The sequence below is a fragment of the Trichomycterus rosablanca genome, chromosome 6, assembly GCF_030014385.1.
Source record: "Trichomycterus rosablanca isolate fTriRos1 chromosome 6, fTriRos1.hap1, whole genome shotgun sequence".
NCBI lineage: Eukaryota > Metazoa > Chordata > Actinopteri > Siluriformes > Trichomycteridae > Trichomycterus > Trichomycterus rosablanca.
The window spans coordinates 23257707-23275833 of NC_085993.1; positions in this window are offsets into that span (position 1 = coordinate 23257707).

Consider the following 18127-nt stretch of genomic DNA (forward strand, 5'->3'; position numbering starts at 1 on the left):
TGGCATTGCTCAGTTGGCCAACAGCAACTGGTGGTGGTGGAGCTGGAACTGGCAACCTACCTTAACCTAAAAGTCAAGTTCCTTAACCCTTGAGCCCAACTGGTATTTATTTATTAGGATTTTAACGTCATGTTTTACACACTTGGTTTACATTTATGGGTACATGACAGAACAGGTAGTTACTCATTATACAAGATTCATCAGTTCACACTACCCTACTGGTAATGACCCTGTAGTGTGTGTTTTATTAGTATGAGTGTGCATTGGTCTTATTATGAATAAATGCCTTTGTCATACAGTATATCCAGTACAATAGCACATATGCCATCTTGTTTGGAAGCTGGGGTCTGAATGCAGGGTCAGCCATTGTATGGCGCCCCAAGAGCTAAGAAAATTAAGGGTCTGCTTAAGGGCCCAACAGTGGCTGCTTGACAGAGCCATGATTTGAACCTATTAGCTTTTTTTTAGTTTTTTGTTTATGCTTTTTCTCCCAACTTTAAGCGCATCCAATTGCCTGATTGCATCATGCTTCCCTCCACTAATGCCGATCCCCGCTCTGATTGAGGAGAACAAAGCTAACCCACGCCCCTCTGATACGTGGGCAGCAGCCGTATGCATTTTTTCACCTGCACTAGGCGAGTACTAATGCGGATCAGCCCTGTGTACGGAGAGACACACCCTGATCAACGCACTTCTTCCCCGCCCCTGTGCAGGCTCCGTCAATTAGCCAGCAGAGGTCGTAGTTGCATCAGTTACGAGGAGACCCAATCCGGCTTACTACTACCCCACCCCTATATGAACAACAGGCCAATCGTTGTTCATGTGGCTGCTCAGCCCAGCCGGATGGCAGAGCTGAGATTCAATCTGATGTATTCGAGATCCCAGCTCTGGTGTGCTAGCGTGTGTTTTACCGCTGCGCCACCTGAGCGGCGAACCTATGAGCTTTTGATCAATAGCTCAGAGCTCTGCCCACTGAGCCACCACTGTCCCACCATTAGTCTCATTAGTATTAGAGCAGTGGCTCAAGCCCCACCAACACCAAATTGCTTCTGCTGCGCCACTGGCCAAGGCCCTTAACTCTCAATAACCTGCATTGTTTTCCTGCATTGTCAATTGTAAGTTGTTTTGGGTAGACACGTCTGCAAAAGCTGTAAATGCAATGTCAATTGCAGCAGTGTTGTTGTTGTTTTTGAACATCTTATCATGAATGCTGGTAAGAGAATAGCAGTTTAACCAAAAATAAAGCCAGCATTGTCCTCTATTTAGAAACTTTTGTGCTGTCAAAAGTCTAAACACAATGTGCTAATGGTAAATACACCTTTTATAAGGTCTATCCCAAATTTGCTGCCGTCACTACCATGTTAGTCCATTTATAAAGGTGGTGACAAAGTCTACAGAGCAATAGGTCAGCAATTCTTTCTTCACAATGTGCATATTTATTGTAGGTGTAGCTTATGAAAGAGCTAACATCTTCTCTCTCAGTCTGCCCATGTCAGTACGACTGGTTTAATGCACCCAGTGCTAAGGGATTTTGTCTAGATGGTCAAAAGTAATCCAACAACCACAAAAAAGTTAATAAAACATGTGACACTGCCAACAGTAACATAAATCTTGACTACAGAGACTTATTTACAGTTAAATATTATTAAAAACAGTTTCATACATTCCATATTGTGTAATGGCCATCAAACAGATGTGAATTAATTACTATAGGAACAACATATTCAAAAATACACATAAACCTGAGCACTTCATAAGGCAGACCATATGGTATGTACATTCATTCATTGTTTTATGAGCTACATCTACCATGCAGGAGTATTGGGGGATTTTTTTAATGATTGCTCTAAACCTACTGATCTCTTAATTAGGAACACTTTAGCACTTTTAGTATAATTAGAGACTAGAACTGTTTTTAATTTTCATGGAAAATGTGTGTTAATCTTCCTCAAGTCTCATCTCCTACCAACCCACTCGCCAGTCTCACCCTCCACCCCCCCCCCCCCCCACCCCCAAAAAGGGAAAGAATAAAAAAAAAAAAAGATAAATAATAAAAAAGGTAAAATGTATATAATAAATTATATTGCATGTCCATAAGGCTTCTACATTACAGCAATCGTGAAAGGCCAAAAGGTTTTTGGCATTGTCTGAGATGTCAAGGGAATTGATCTTAGAGAAAAACTCCAGGAATGTTCCCCAAATAGTCTAAAATAAGCACTGTTTTTTTTTTTTTTGCTTTTTCAAATTGAGAAACTATGCGACATCCTTTAGCCAGTGAATGGATGGCGTTGGAAAACATGTTTCCACCCGAGTTAAACTAGATGCCTTGCTATGAGTGTACAAAAGGCTATGCCATCTGATTGTGAGGCAGAGAAAAACATATAGGGGGTAGCCCAAACAGGGCAATCAAAGAAGAGGTCTTAAGAGGTTTATGAAAAATATTCTGCCTCTAGTTATTTATTGGTGGAGACATTCTGACCACAGGTCATTGCTGGCTTCATATTTACTTCTGCACCTGTGACACACGTACCATATTATTATCGGGTTAGTATTATTGCTCTGCTGAGAATGATCCACCACCCAAATAATATATGGTTAGTGGGGCTCCTATGGAGTTAATGCATGTTCCAGATGTGTCCCTAATAGTGCTCAGTGGGTATAGACTTAATAAAGTAATATATTGTATATCAGTGTTTAGATTTGCGTAATATTATCAACACCCTCTAAACAAATTAGAAACAGGAATTTAACAGTGCTGGGGTTGAACTAACTAACTAACTAACTAACTAACTAACTAACTAACTAACTAACTAACTAACTAACTATAGATAGATAGATAGATAGATAGATAGATAGATAGATAGATAGATAGATAGATAGATAGATAGATAGATAGATAGATAGACTGTAAGCCCGGACTTTATATTTAATCAAACATTTTTAGTACAACATACATAAATTATTTAAGTTTTTTTGCTCTACTATAAAATGCAGAGTACATTGTACTAATTTGAGTACACATTTAAATGTGCTAAAAGATTTAAGTTTACTAAACAAAAAAAATGACTTTTCTATCAGATTAACTTAAAAAAGTTAAGTTAAGGTAATTAAACAGAAAAACGCCCACCATTTACATGTAAGTTCACCTTTTTTCAGCTTGCTGTTGGTGAATCAGGCAGCCATTTGTTTTAACTTTTGAAACCTGTTGTTGCAAATTACTTTTTACTTTTCATTGAAGGCTTTTTGCAAAAGTAAACTTGTCTTCCTGAAATGTCTTTTGTGAAGTGGAACCTTTGTTAAACTAAGTGGACAAACATTTTCTTCCTCATTATGCTATTTTTAAGTAGCATGTACACCAGTCTGATGGGGCTTTTTCATCTTCCGTCTAATTTTGGTAAGTGTTGTACTTTACTTAACAATTTTGTTTAAAATAAATGATCTTAATGTTGACACTAAATAAATAATCAAACAGCGCTGCTTTATTTGCCGTATTTAGGCTACATGCTAGCATGTTAGCATGCTAGCCTTCATACGAAGCAAAGAGTGTGCTGACTTGCTTTATTTTAATCCTTAAATTAATGCTATTAATGTTGTTCTTTTTGTTGTTTTACAGGTTCATGGTTACTGTGAGGAGCTGTTTGTGTTTCATCAGAACTTTATATACAGTTTGTACAGTTTTAAAGATGTTTTCTTGACATGTTGTATTTTAAGTAAATACTTCTGAAGTGAAATAAAGAAAAATAATTTTATAATTGTGTCTGTTTCTCTATAAACATTTGTAATTCATATTTAAAATGTAATTAACATGAAAACTAAGAAAAAATCAATAGTTTTTTCCATTGAGCTCAAGATATTAAGTAGAATTATTGGGAAAAGCAGTTGGTATAACAAAAAAAAGAAAGTTTAATCAACTTGCCTTTTAGGTGTAATAACTTAATGTTTTAAGTTATGCTAACTCAAGTTTTCATTATACATTACTTAACTTTTTTAAGGCAACCGGTTTCCTCAAATTTTTTAAGTAGATTGAACTTATCCGGGCTTACAGTGTAGATAGATAGATAGATAGATAGATCACTTTATTAAGCCCAGAGGGAAAGTCAAGTATTACAACAGCACAAGGTACATCAGAAAAAATGAGTGAAGGCTGAAGGTACATTAGAAGTAAGTAAAATACTTATTAATTAAATAGGCTCAAGGTGCGTAAGAAATATTAAGTAAGTAAGTATATATCTATAGAAGTAAGTAACTAAGTACAGTGGACCCTTTGGGTTACGAACGGTTTACCATACAAACATTTTGGGTTATGAACGATCTTTTTCAACTTAATGTATGAACAAATGTTGGATTCCGAATCGAAATTCGCGAAACACGCGACGTCACGACCAAGTTAACTCTGACCATCTCTCTATATACAGTGCCTTGCAAAAGTATTCACCCCCCTGAGCATTTTTCGTGTTTTGTTGGCTCACAACGTGAAATTAAAATGGATTGTTTGGGGGTTTGCATCATTTCATTTACAGAACAGGCCTACACCTTTGAAGATGTGAATTTTTTTTTTATTGTGAAGCAAACAACAAATAAGACAAAATAACAGAAAACTTCAATGTGCATAACTATTCACCCCCCTAATGTCAGTACTTTGTAGAGCCACCTTTTGCAGCAATTATAGCTGCAAGTCGCTTTGGATAAGTCTGTATGAGTTTGCCACATCTAGCCACTGGGATTTTTGCCCATTCCTCAAGGCAAAACTGCTCCAGCTCTTTCAAGCTGGATGGTTTCCGCTGGTGAACAGCAATCTTCAAGTCTGACCACAGATTCTCAATTGGATTAAGGTCTGGGCTTTGACTAGGCCATTCCAACACATTTAAATGTTTCGCCTTAAACAACTCGAGTGTTGCTTTTGCACTATGCTTAGGGTCATTGTCCTGCTGAAAGGTAAACCTCTGTCCCAGTCTTAAATCACTGGCAGACTGAAACAGATTTTGCTCAAGAATATCCCTGTATTTAGCACCATCCATCTTTCCCTCAATTCTGACCAGTTTCCCAGTCCCTGCTGCTGAGAAACATCCCCACAGCATGATGCTGCCACCACCATGTTTCACTGTGGGAATGGTGTTCTTGGGGTGATGAGATGTGTTGGGTTTGCGCCAGACATAACGTTTTCCTTGGTGGCCAAAAAGTTCAATTTTAGTCTCATCTGACCAGAGCACCTTTCTCCATACATTTGGGGAGTCTTTCACATGCCTTTTGGCAAACTCAAAACGTTCTTTCCTATTTTTATCTTTAAGTAATGGCTTTTTTCTGGCCACCCTTCCATAAAGCCCAGCTCTGTGGAGTGTACGGCTTATTGTGGTCCTATGGACAGATACTCCAGTCTCTGCTGTGGAACTCTGCAGCTCCTTCAGGGTTACCTGTGGTCTCTGTATTGCCTCTCTGATTATTGCCCTCCTTGCCCGGTCTGTGAGTTGTGGTGGACGGCCCCCTCTTGCCAGATTTGTTGTGGTACCATGTTCTTTCCATTTGATGATGATGGATTTGATTGTGCTTCGGGGGATCATCAAAGATTTGGAAATTTTGTTATAACCCAACCCTGACTTGTACTTCTCAACAACTTTATCCCTGACTTGTGTGGAGAGCTCCTTGGTCTTCATGGTTTTGTTTGGTTAGTGGTGCCTCTTGCTTAGTGGTATTGCAGCCTCTGGGTCCTTTTAGAAAAGGTGTATAGATACTGACAGATCATGTGACACATAGATTGCACACAGGTGAACTTTATTTCACTAATTATGTGACTTCTGAAGGTAATTGGTTGCACCAGAACTTTTTAGGGGCTTCATAGCAAAGGGGGTGAATACATACGCACACGCCATTTTCCGGTTTATTATTTTAAATTTTTATATACATATATATTTTTTTCTCATTTCACCTCACCAACTTAAATTACTTTGTGCAGATCTATTACATAAAATTCAGATTAAGATTAAATAAACATTTAAATTACAGGCTGTAATTTAACAAAAGAGGTAAAAAGTCAAGGGGGTGAATACTTTTGCAAGGCACTGTATATACAGTGAGCGAACATTCGGACAGCGGACAGTGTTTTTTCTGTGTTTTCTTTATATTTTGTAAAATTCAACATTAAAACGGCCTCAAAGAAGGTGCAGAGGAAGCGTAGTGCTGATGTCATGGTGTCACAGTGTGTCAGACAGAGGAGACAGTGAGTGAGAGTGAAGAAGGAAATTGCTGAGTTCTTTCTTTTGTGCAATTACACCTACAAAATACAACACTATTGAAATAAAGAAGGAAATAATAGAGAAATATGAGAGTTATTGTTGTTTCTAGTAGATACATTTAAAAAAAAAAAGAAGGAAATGTATTATGGTGTATGGTACAGCACACGTGCTGTACTGAAATGTGATGTGTGTTTTATGTACAGGTACAGTACTACTGTGTATTGTTGTTTATTATTGTTTACTACAGGAATGTCTATTCTATAATTAAAGATTTAAGGGGAAATATACTTGTATTTATAACAAAAAAGACAATTTAAGACATTAGAAAGGTTAGGTAAGGGGGGTTTGGGAGGTCTGGCACAGATTAATTCTATTTACATTATTTCTTATGGGAAAAATAGGTTTAACTAACGAACATTTTGACTTAAGAACAGCCCCTCGGAACCAATTACATTCGTAAGTCAAGGGTCTACTGTATATATCTATAGATCACATTGTGTTTAACATCTTCATCCTAAACACTCAGAATAAACCAATATATGTAAAGTGCTAAAAATATACAAGTGGAATTCTGGCTGAACATCAGGATGTGTTTGTGTACAGCAGACTGAATGTTTTTGAAACCAGCCTATTTTAGCTCACTGAAGGGTGGTGCTTAACAGGATTTTACATGCTGTTTTAGGAAAAGTGAAAGTACTGTATGTTGACTCCTGTCATAGTTTTTTTCAGAAGCGTCATGGACCTTTGTAACAGATTACATCTTATACTTGTTTTTATAGTTAGGTTAAAATTACACAACTTGCATTTGATCAGTTTGTTAATTATGTCCAGACATGTTTTATTTCTGGCATACAGTGCACAAAGATTTTCTATGTCTAAGTACAGGGAAGGAAAATCAACATGAAATCTCAGGATTTTAAAATTTAGGGCCCTGCAAAAAGAGAAATTAGAGTACTTTCATAAGCAAATCACTGTAGTACAACCCCAAATCAGAAAAAGTTGGGACAACATTGAAAATGCAAATAATAAAAAAAAAAAAACATGCTCAAAAATATTCTTACATATCTTTGATTTTTTTTTTATTGCAGACAGGATGAACCTGAGATATTTCATGTTTTGTCTGCTCATCTTCGTTTAATGTATTAATAAACGTCCATTCCTGCATTTCAGGCCTGCAACACATTCCAAACAAAGTTGTGACAGTAAAGCATTTACCACTTTGTAATGTTGCTGTTTCCTATTCACCACACTTAAAAGACGTTTTGGCACCGAGGTTACCAAGTGATTTAGTGTTTCAGGTTTTATTTTGTCCCATTCTTCCTGCAAACACGTCTTAAGATGTGCAACAGTACGGGGTCGTCGCATTTTTCCTTTCAAAAATCTCCACTCATTCTCTATTGAGGATAGGTCAGGACTGCAGGCAGGCCAGTCCAGTACCCATACTCTCTTCTTCTGCAGCCATGCCTTTGTAATGTGTGCAGCATGTGGTTTTGCATTGTCTTGTTAGAAGATGCATGGACGTCCCTAGAAAAGATGACGTCTTGAAGGCAGCACAAGATCCAATGTACTTTTCTGCATTAATGCTGCCATCACAGAAGTGTAAATGACCTTTGCCAAGGGCACTGACACAGCCCCCATACCATGACCGACCCTGGCTTTTGGACTTGTTGCTGATGACAGTCTGGATGGTCCTTTTCATCTTTGGTCCGGAGCACACGTCATCTATTTTTTCCAAGAAAGACCTGGAATGCTGATTTATCTGAAGACAATACACATTTCCGCTGTGTGATGTCCATCCTAGATGCCTCCGAGCCCAGAGAAGTCAACGCCGCTTCTGGAAATGGTTAACATAAGGCTTCTTTTTTGCACAGTGGCAAATTACTAGTTCTAAATTACCCCCGTCCCAACTTTTTTTGGAATGTGTTGCAGGCCTGAAATGCAGGAATTGAGGTATATTAACAAATGAAATTCAGTTGAGCAGACAAAACATAAACTATCTTGGGTACAAACTGTCTACTATCAAAAAAAAAAAGTCAAAGTAAATGTAAGGAACACTGAATTTTTATTTTATTTGCATTTTCCATACTGTCCCAACCATTTCTGATTTGGGGTTATAGTTTAGATGTTCACAAATATTCTAGGTTGGGGTCTAAGCTAAATATTAAGTTCTACAGTATGTAAAATAATGTATTTTGTATAGTGTTAGTGTTGTGCATTTATATTAGGTGTACATTATAGAAGATTGGTATGTGTTTAGATCAGTTTTCACTAATATTAGGAATGTCTCTATTCAGTCTAAATAACTGGTACCTCAGATGGTCCAGACATATCAAACCAAATACATTTCCAATGCTTTAAACACCCCCTTATCTTCTATTGTCCTGGTGATATAGTACATCTAATTATGCTAACGACAGATTACAGACATTTGGTATAAAATATATGCTAATAATGTGTTACAAGGATTTGTTTAAAATAATGATGTATGATTTTATTGAACATGTAGTACATCATTATTGAAGTAGACCATGAAATTTATTTAACTATTAATATTAATGTATGCAGTGCTGGCATTTATTCAGTATTAATGGAAGTACTGCAGGTAACTAATGTAAAAAGTAAAGTAAATGTTGCAAAAACTCAAGTGACAATGTTTACAATTCCAACATTATATATGCGCAATGGTTTACTGTAATTGATATTTATTTATTTAGCTTATATTTAGTTAATAAAGGATTTTCATGTATGTTTAATTTTATCATGTGCTTGAAGAGAACCATAATATGAATATTCTAGAAAAATGTAAATTTCTATGAAATTACACAAAGAAATCATTAAAGATCTCGAGCGGAGTGAAAAAAAAAACACAAAACATTCTTACTAGGGCTGTCACGCGATTAAAAATTTTAATCGAGATTAATCGCGATTAAAGAACAAAATTAATCGTGATTAATCTCAATTAATCGCATGCTAATAACTAAGCAAAATTTGAACAGTTATGCACATTTTTATTGCAAAAATATGTTTACCAATACAAACATTCATAAAATATGATAAAATTCATTTTAGAAAGCACATTATTTGACAAAAGTGAGGACCTTTTCCTGTTCATAACCCTGACACTGAAAACAGGTGCACCAACCATACACCACCCCCCCCCCCCCCCCCAGTTACGCCCCTGTGCATCTCGTATAACGTCATGTAGACCCACATCGTTAACTGTGTTAAAGCGTTTATATCAGTGGTGTCCAAACTTTTTTCGAGGAGGGCCAGATTTGATCAGGTAAAAGTGCCTGAGGGCCAACAGTCCATGGCATACATAACCATAACACAAACGAGAAAAAAGAAATTCATATTAAACAATCCTTGACACTTTGCTTAAGTTTTCTGGCTAACTCAGAAATCATGCTTTTCAGAATATTATGATCTAATATTAGGCATCAATAAAGCATCAAAACACATATTATTTCATAGATCTATTAAGAAAACCTTTTAATACTGTGTTTGTGCAGAAACAAGACGGGAAAATACTGTTCTACATTACCATTAAAACACTCTTAAATACCTGAAACAATCAAATTACAAGACATTATCTATAAGTTATTGACTGTAGCTATTAAAAAAAAGTGTTAATTAATACAGTCCATGTAAACGCTTAGTCCATATAAATATCAGATACAAATGTGTTTTTAAAAAACTACAAACATCACAAATATAAATTATGTATATTACCATGTGATAGAATAACGCAATTAACGACAGCCCTAATTCTTACTAATACTCCCATGAAGATGATCCAGAATAAAGTCTAAATACTTTTCTTTTTAAATCATCTCTTTAAGATTTAGTTCACAGGTCATCATATTTAACTGCTTATATTATATTAAAGGACAAGACTTCCCATAATATAACTGCAATATTTAACCTTATTTGGATTTCGGCAAGTTACCGAACATTTTTGCTGGTAAGATTTGTGCTAGTGGCTCTCAATTAAAAGAGACCCCACATATGACAAAGCACAGTTGATTTTAATCCCTACTACTTTCTATACAGTAGATTCAGAAAGTATTAAGACCTAATAGGGCTTTGTTATTGTTGTATTGAGAGGTACATTATTGCACCAGTCTAGGCTTGCTTTCCTGTCTCAGTCACTGTGAATGAATGATGCTACCACCATGTACAGATCATATTAGCCTGGTGATATGCAGTGACTGTTTTTCATTGTTTAAGAGTTAAATTTTTATCTGATCAGACCAGAGAATCTTTTTTCTCACGTAGCTGGAGTGCTTTACATGCTGTTTAGCAAACTCCAAGGTGTCATATGCTTTTTATGCAACAGTGGTTTCTATCTTGCCACTCTGCCATAAAGGCCTATACTTTAGACGGGTCCATCTCAATGTTAAATGCTTGGCTATTGTATATTCACATCAACTTGAGAATAATAAAGATGCTAATGTAAAAAACACGGCTTTGAAAAACATTTAGGCAAATGGTTTTAATAATTAGGTCATTGCTGAATAATTACCTGCAACTGTGAATCTCATTAAAAGGTGTTAATGAAATTAAACCACTCCTTAAACCTGATCAAAGCTGCAGATCAAAGCTATTTTATTACCAGCCTGTAGGCCAGATCTGCCCCTTGAGTAAATGTTCTCATTGGTTCTTTCCAGCTTATTGATTTTTAAACAAAAACTGACATCATTTGTACACATTAGACAAACTATTTAGACGTATTCCCTGTAATGGGGCGGGACATACCAACCCAAAAGGGGATAAAGACAAATATCCAGAATAACAGATACAAAATAATGAACGGGCAGCACGGTGGCTCAGTGGCTTACAGCAAAAAGGTCATGGGTCTGTTTCCTAGGTGGAACAGTCAGAGTCCTTTCTGTGTAGATTTTGCATGTTCTTCCCATGTCTGCGTGGATTTCCTCCCACAAATCAAAGGCATATAGTCAGGTTAACTGGAGCTACTGAAATTCCCCTAAGTATGTGTGTGCCCTGTGATGGACTGGCTGTTCATGGTGTTTATTACCTTTCATCCAGTGAAGTGGACCTACTGCATCTCTGAATAGGATTAAAGCAGTGGTAAAACAGACAATGAATGATGAAATGAAAGTACAAAATGAAAGACACAAAAAACTCCACAGCCCGCAATGGAAAAAGTGGATAGAACAGGGATAGCGCAGAACTGAGAACTGGATTTTTCATCCTGAAGAAAGGACAGACAGTGAACTTTCAAAACATGCCTGTTCCTGCACTGCACGAGTGACAAACCGACCCCACCAGCTGACGCACCCCATCCATAACGTGGATTTATGGGTGGTGTCTGTTCTGGAAAAGGGACTTCACTTTGCTTACTCACTTAGTCACTTCCGTTGTGATGTCCAAAATGCTGCAACACCAGGGCGAGTCCCCAGAAAGGTACAGAATACTGGCATTGCACGCCAGGAAAACACCAGATCGGATCAAAGCAGTCCAGTATTACAGCTTCGGAGAAAAGCAAGTAATCAACATATGGAGGATAGGATAGTTTGTTGCCTTCATTACATTAGTGTTGCCAGTTAACAGTTTTTCATTTCACGAAAAAGCAGATTACTAACCATCAAAAATGGGAGGATCTTAGTGTTGGTTTTACTGTAATCACCTCTTGTACTACCTGTTTACTTTGTTGCTTTTAAATGTATTCATCCGTTTAGTAGTTGGGATTACCCCTTATTTCCTAACACTTGAATGCATGCCAGGAAATTTAACTTACGTTGCAATGTGTATAGGTCAAGCCTTTTTATAGTAACCGAGCAAGTTTCGGATGTTGATTAGAGATAAGGCAAAGCTTTGACTTACAGAATAGATTAAATATGGAAACAATGCATTACACACAGATGGGCACATTTGTCCCACTTCACAATTAACAAGATGTGAATCATTTACAATATACATCATAAAACTGTCATAAAACTAGATTGAACATGGTGCAAACATGGTACCAGAATAAAATATGGGTGTAATATATAACATATAACAACAGCAGAAATGATACATATTAATAAAAAAGTACTGACCCAGAATGTATTTGTGTCCTGATCAGGGTGTGTTACTGTATTTCCCCTAGTGATCCTGTGGACCTACCGCAACACTGATCATGGTAAAATGGTGGTAAACATAAAAAAAAGTGAATAATAAAAAATACTTTACTGAATAAAATTCTGTATAAATAAGGTTTAAAAAAGTAAAATGATTACTGCCCTAGTTAGAACAGCTTAAAAATCAAGAACAGAAACTTTTTTTTGTTTTTATTATTGTATTAAGATTTTACTGTCATGTTTTACACACTTTGGTTACATTCATGACAGAACAGGTAGTTACTTGTTACACAAGATTCATCAGTTCACAAGTTAAACGTCAAACACAGTCATGGACAATTTAGTATCTCTAATTCACCTCACTTGCATGTTTTTGGACTGTGGGAGGAAATCAGAACTCCTGGAGAAAACCCACACTGACACTTGGAAAAACATGCAAACTCCACACTTGGAAACAAACCCAGGACCTTCTTGCTGTGAGGCGACAGTGCTACCCACCGAGCCACTGTGCCGTCCCAGGGTAATTGGAAATACTAAAATTGCCCTGTGTGTGTATGTGTGTGTTCTCTGTGATGGACTGACCTGTCTAGGATGTTTTCTACCTTTTGCCCAGTAAACTGTATGCACCACACCTTGTAAACCACACTCACTGTGACCCTGTGGTAAAAACAATAAATGAATAAGTAATCTTTTGTAATGGCTAAATATCAAGCATTACGTTTGGTGGAAAACAGGCAGTGCTCATCATTAAGTTAATACTATGACTACAGTAAAAATGAAGAGTGACCTGGCTGTGTGGCATTGTTCTGCTGGAAATACAGTAAGTGCAAGACATTGTGACTTATAGACCTCTCCAGGTCCTAATCTAATTATTAGATGACCAGGTATCGTGACAGACTGAAAATTGGACATATCAGTGAAGACGATCTGACTCCAGTCCTCTACAATCTAATCATTCGGGTGCATTCAGATGAGAAGTGGCAAAACCACTTTCACGCTGGCTGTGCCATTGTTTCCTATGGAGTGTGACGGGCCATTTAGCTTGCCACCCTGCTTCCCTTGCATTGCAGTGCATTGTTGTTGTGGCACTTAAAGTTTCCTTAATTGAAATTTGACCCACTTTGCCTCTGACCTTTTTAAAGCACCTCAAATTAGACAAACTGTTTGATATGATGTGGTAAAAGCAAATCAAATTATAAACTGAATGTGACACTTGCAACACACTTAAAAAACTTGGGACGCAGGCAAAAATAGAATAGATTTAGTAAGGTCCCACAATTAACATTTAACTGGTTACGAATAAGGTCACCAAAGGCTTAGCCAATGAGACAAACTGTTTTATATGACGTATTAAAATAGCTCAGGCAGTACGAACAATGCCGTGAAATGAATTTTCAGTAGTAGAGAGTTTGTTTGTTTATTAGGATTTTAATGTCATGTTTCATCAGTTCACAAGGTTATATCAAACACAGTCATAGACAATTTAGTGTCTCTAATTCATCTCACTTGCATGTCTCTTGCAGACATGGGGAGCACATGTAAACTCCACACAGAAAGGACCCGGACCGCCCCACCTGGGGATCGAACCCAGGATTTTCTTACTGTGAGGCGACAGTGCTACCCACTTAGCCACCGTGCCGCCCTGAGTAGTAGAGAGTATGACCAGTAATTATTGAGAAAGGTTTAGCATTTATTCACAAAGTTGAATCAGTTCATCTGGAAAGTTTGTTGTAGAGATACGTTTCACCACTCAACCCAAGTGACTTCTTCAGTCTGAGCTGGTGGTGAATACCCCAACCTTATATGAACTGATTCAACTTTGTGGATTTGTGTACCTGGATTATGGAGCATGCATCAAGAGGTTTAGCATTTATTGTTTTAGTAAATTATGCCATGGTAATCTGTTTTTATGTTAAGCATTTTCGACTCTGCTGGAGAAGCTGATTCTCAATGTTTCTCAATACCCCGAGCTGTATTACACATGTCTAAAAGTGTACCACCTCACAGTGAGGAAAAATACAGCTAAACTTAGATACATGTTGATGCTTTCATAGTGGATTTGATTGTTATTTCACCAATAGGTATTGTGTCGTGGCAGACTTTTATCTAACAGTGGCTTTCATCTTGATACACATAGCATAAGTAATAATAATAATAAAAAGTTCCATTCATATTTCACATACCAGAGGATGCTGTACATCAGAGGCAAAACAGAAACATGAAAAATGATTTAGAGAAAGAAGAAGAGTGAGGAGGGTTTTAGTTAAGCTTTGAAGGAAGATAGGAAAGCAGTCACAAAGACATTGCGGTAGAAATTTTTAAATGTTTGGGAGCAGTAGATCTGAAGGACCTGGTAGACATGGCTGTCTGTCCAACAGGTTGTTTGTTTCTGCCATCTCTGCACAGGACTTTTAAAGCAGTTTAGAGTGACCATATACTTACTTATCTCCCTGACCAAGGTCCTTTTTGCCCAGATACCCAGCTTGTACATTTGGCCAACTCTTGAAAGGCTCAAGTTTCTTTTCAAAATTAATAATTAAGGCCACTGTTCTGGAACACTCAAATCCCTAAGAATAGTTTTATCTCCTTGCTCTGATCTATACATTGGCACAATTTAGTTAGGAAGATTAGGTGACTCACAGTGACTCATTGGGTAGCACTGTCACCTCACAGCATGAAGGTCCTGGGTTTGGTTCCCAGGTGGAGTGGTCCGGGTCCTTTCTGTGTGGAGTTTGCATGTTGTCCCCGCGTGGGTTTCCTCCCACAGTCCAAAGATGTGCTAGTGAAAGTGAATTGAAGAAACTAAATTGTCCATGACTGTGTTTGACATTAAAGACTTGAACTGATTAATCTTGTGTAACCAATAACTACCTGTCCTGTCATTAATGTAACTAAATTTTGTAAAACATGACGTTAAATCCCAATAAATAAATAAATAAGTAGATCAACAGACAGTATATTGGACTTGATGGCTTGTTTTTTGTCCTGACAGTGTAAATTGTAAAAGGTCACCATAACCCAATTTGGAGTTCCAAGGCCTAAATACTTTTGTGAATGAAAAAAAATCATTTTTAAGGTTTTCAAAAAGGAGTACAGGTAGGCCAAAGGTCACAGGCTTTTAATTGATTGGTTTATGGCCTTATTCTTTATGCATAAAAAATTATTAATCTCTGAATCAATAAATAATGTTTGGAGTAAGGTTTTATAACAAGGAATTTACTGTATGATTAGGAGGGATGTCCACATGTTTTTGGACATATAATGAATGTTCTTCTTAATGAATGTACATTTATTATTTTTCCCACACACATAGTTTGAAATATACCAGTGTATTATTTATACACAGAGGAAAGATATGCCCGAAAATACCATGCCTGAAACTGTAGCTCATGTAAACAAGCATGAGAAAAAAACACAATACAATACAAAAAACTGCATGCCTTAAAAAAAATTAAATATACTTTCCCACCTAATAGGAGAAACTGAAAAGCAAACACATGCTTGCATGCACACAGAGGCTTTTATTGTTGTACTGGAGCTGGAATGTCTGTCAGAGTGTGTCAGAGGCTGGGTGGAATTTGCTTTTTTTTGCGAGACAAAAGACTTTGGCTTAGGGAAAGTCGAGCATGGATGAGCGAAAGGGTGGTGTGCTCAGGCCCCTCTAATGTAGAACACGTGGATCTGATTGCTAAGTGAACTGAATGAGCTGATCTGCTTACTGCTTGACAGTGTCAGTATTAGATATGATAACTATAATGGTTTTATGACATACTGCATTATTCTACAGCAGGCTGCGTTCTAATACTTTGTTGGTTTACGCCTATCAGAGTAATACTGATGTCTATATTCGCATTATTTTATTTTAGCTATTTGTTTAATTGTGGCCGAACTTTCTTTATAATTACAATATTGGATATTTTATCCAAAGCAAAAGCAGGGACCACCACAGAGTAGGTATTATTTAGGTGGTGAATGATTCTCAGCACTGCAGTGACACTGACATGGTGGTGGTGTGTTAGTGTGTGTTGTGCTTGTATGAGTTGATCAGACACAGCAGCGCTGCTGGAGTTTTTAAATACAGGTCCACCTTGTAGATGTAAAGTCAGAGACGATCGCTCATTTATTGCTGCTGTTTGAGTTGGTGATCTTTGAGACCTTCATCTGTGGTCACAGGACGCTGCCCACGGGGCGCTGTTGGCTGGATATATTTTTGGTTGGTGGACTATTCTCAGTCCAGCAGTGACAGTGAGGTATTTAAAAACTCCATCAGTGCTGCTGTGTCTGATCCACTCCAGCACAACACACACTAACACACCACCACCATGTCAGTGTCACTGCAGTGCTGAGAATGATCCACCACCCAAATAATACCTGCTCTGTAGTGGTCCTGGGAGAGTCCCAGCATGAAAGGGGGCTAACAAAGCATGCAGAGAAACAGATGGACTACAGTTAGTAATTGTAGAACTACAAAGTGCTTCTATATGGTAAGTGAAGCTAATAAAATGGACAGTGAGTGTAGAAACCAGGAGGTGGTTTTAATGTTATGGCTGATCGGTGTATGTCGCTATGAAATGTGTATGTCATAAGTGGGTTTGAAGCAAGACTTGGGTTCAAAGACATGCAGTCAGGACAACTGGAACTGCCAAATTGCCCCAAGTGTGTGTGTGTGTCTCCGCCCTGTGATGGACTGGCGACCTGTCCAGGCTGTTTACTGCCTTTCACCCAATGATTAGACCAACCACGACCCCAGATCTATCTATCTGTTTCCAACTTTGCAGCGACAGTTTAAGGCCCTTTCCTGATCCAGCATTACTGTGCACAAAGCAAGGAATATCCCCACTGACAATCTATGATAGAATAAACTGTAACATTAATCATGCTTACTTGACCAACATCAGCCAAGCCAAACAAATGCTATTTTGACTAAATGGGCACCAGTTCCAACATACATACTTTAAAGTCTTGTGAGAAGCCTTTTCAGAAAATAGCTGTTGTTGTTAAAGCTGAAAAGATTCAATAGAAGTCTCTCTATTTTAATCTCATCATCCTTGAACAATGTAACTATTGCATGTGATTTGTTTGGAATTGTAAAGCTTAATTTGTATCTGATTTATGTATCTGTTTAAATTTTGTTTGTTTGTTTTTATGTACCTGAATGATAAAGTATTTCTAAAATACAAAGATGTAATGTAAGCATTGTCATGACCAATCTGTCAAAACATTAGGAACTTACGGATTTATGAATTGATTGTTTAGACCCTTTTAAATGTATTTAGGAAAAGGACGCGGTTTTATAACTTGACTATAACTTTATAACTGACTACTCAGTTCATAGAAGCATACACCTACTTCAAGTCAAGACTTAACTGCGTGATTTGCTTTATTTCCGTGTCATTGGAAAAACAAAGCTGATGTCGTTATGAAATGTGTATGTACCCATCAACAATCATAAGTGGGTTTGAAGCAAGACTTGGGTTCAAAGACATGAAGTCAGGACAACTGGAGTCGCCAAATTCCTCCAAGTGTGTGTGTGTGTCTCCGTCCTGTGATGGACTGGCGACCTGTCCAGGCTGTTTCCTGCCTTTCGCCCAATGATTGGACCAACCACGACCCTGACCAGGACAAAGTAATAGTAAAACAGATAATGAATATTCTGTTTTAGCCACAACACATGCTAACAGGTGTAATAAATCAATTATATAAAGGAAGTTATACATTCATACTTTCGGTGCCACAACGAGTGGCAGCCTACTCGGTAGCTCTGTGTTCGTGGTGCCTATTATTGCAATTTTTTCTCTTTTTTTCCTGTTT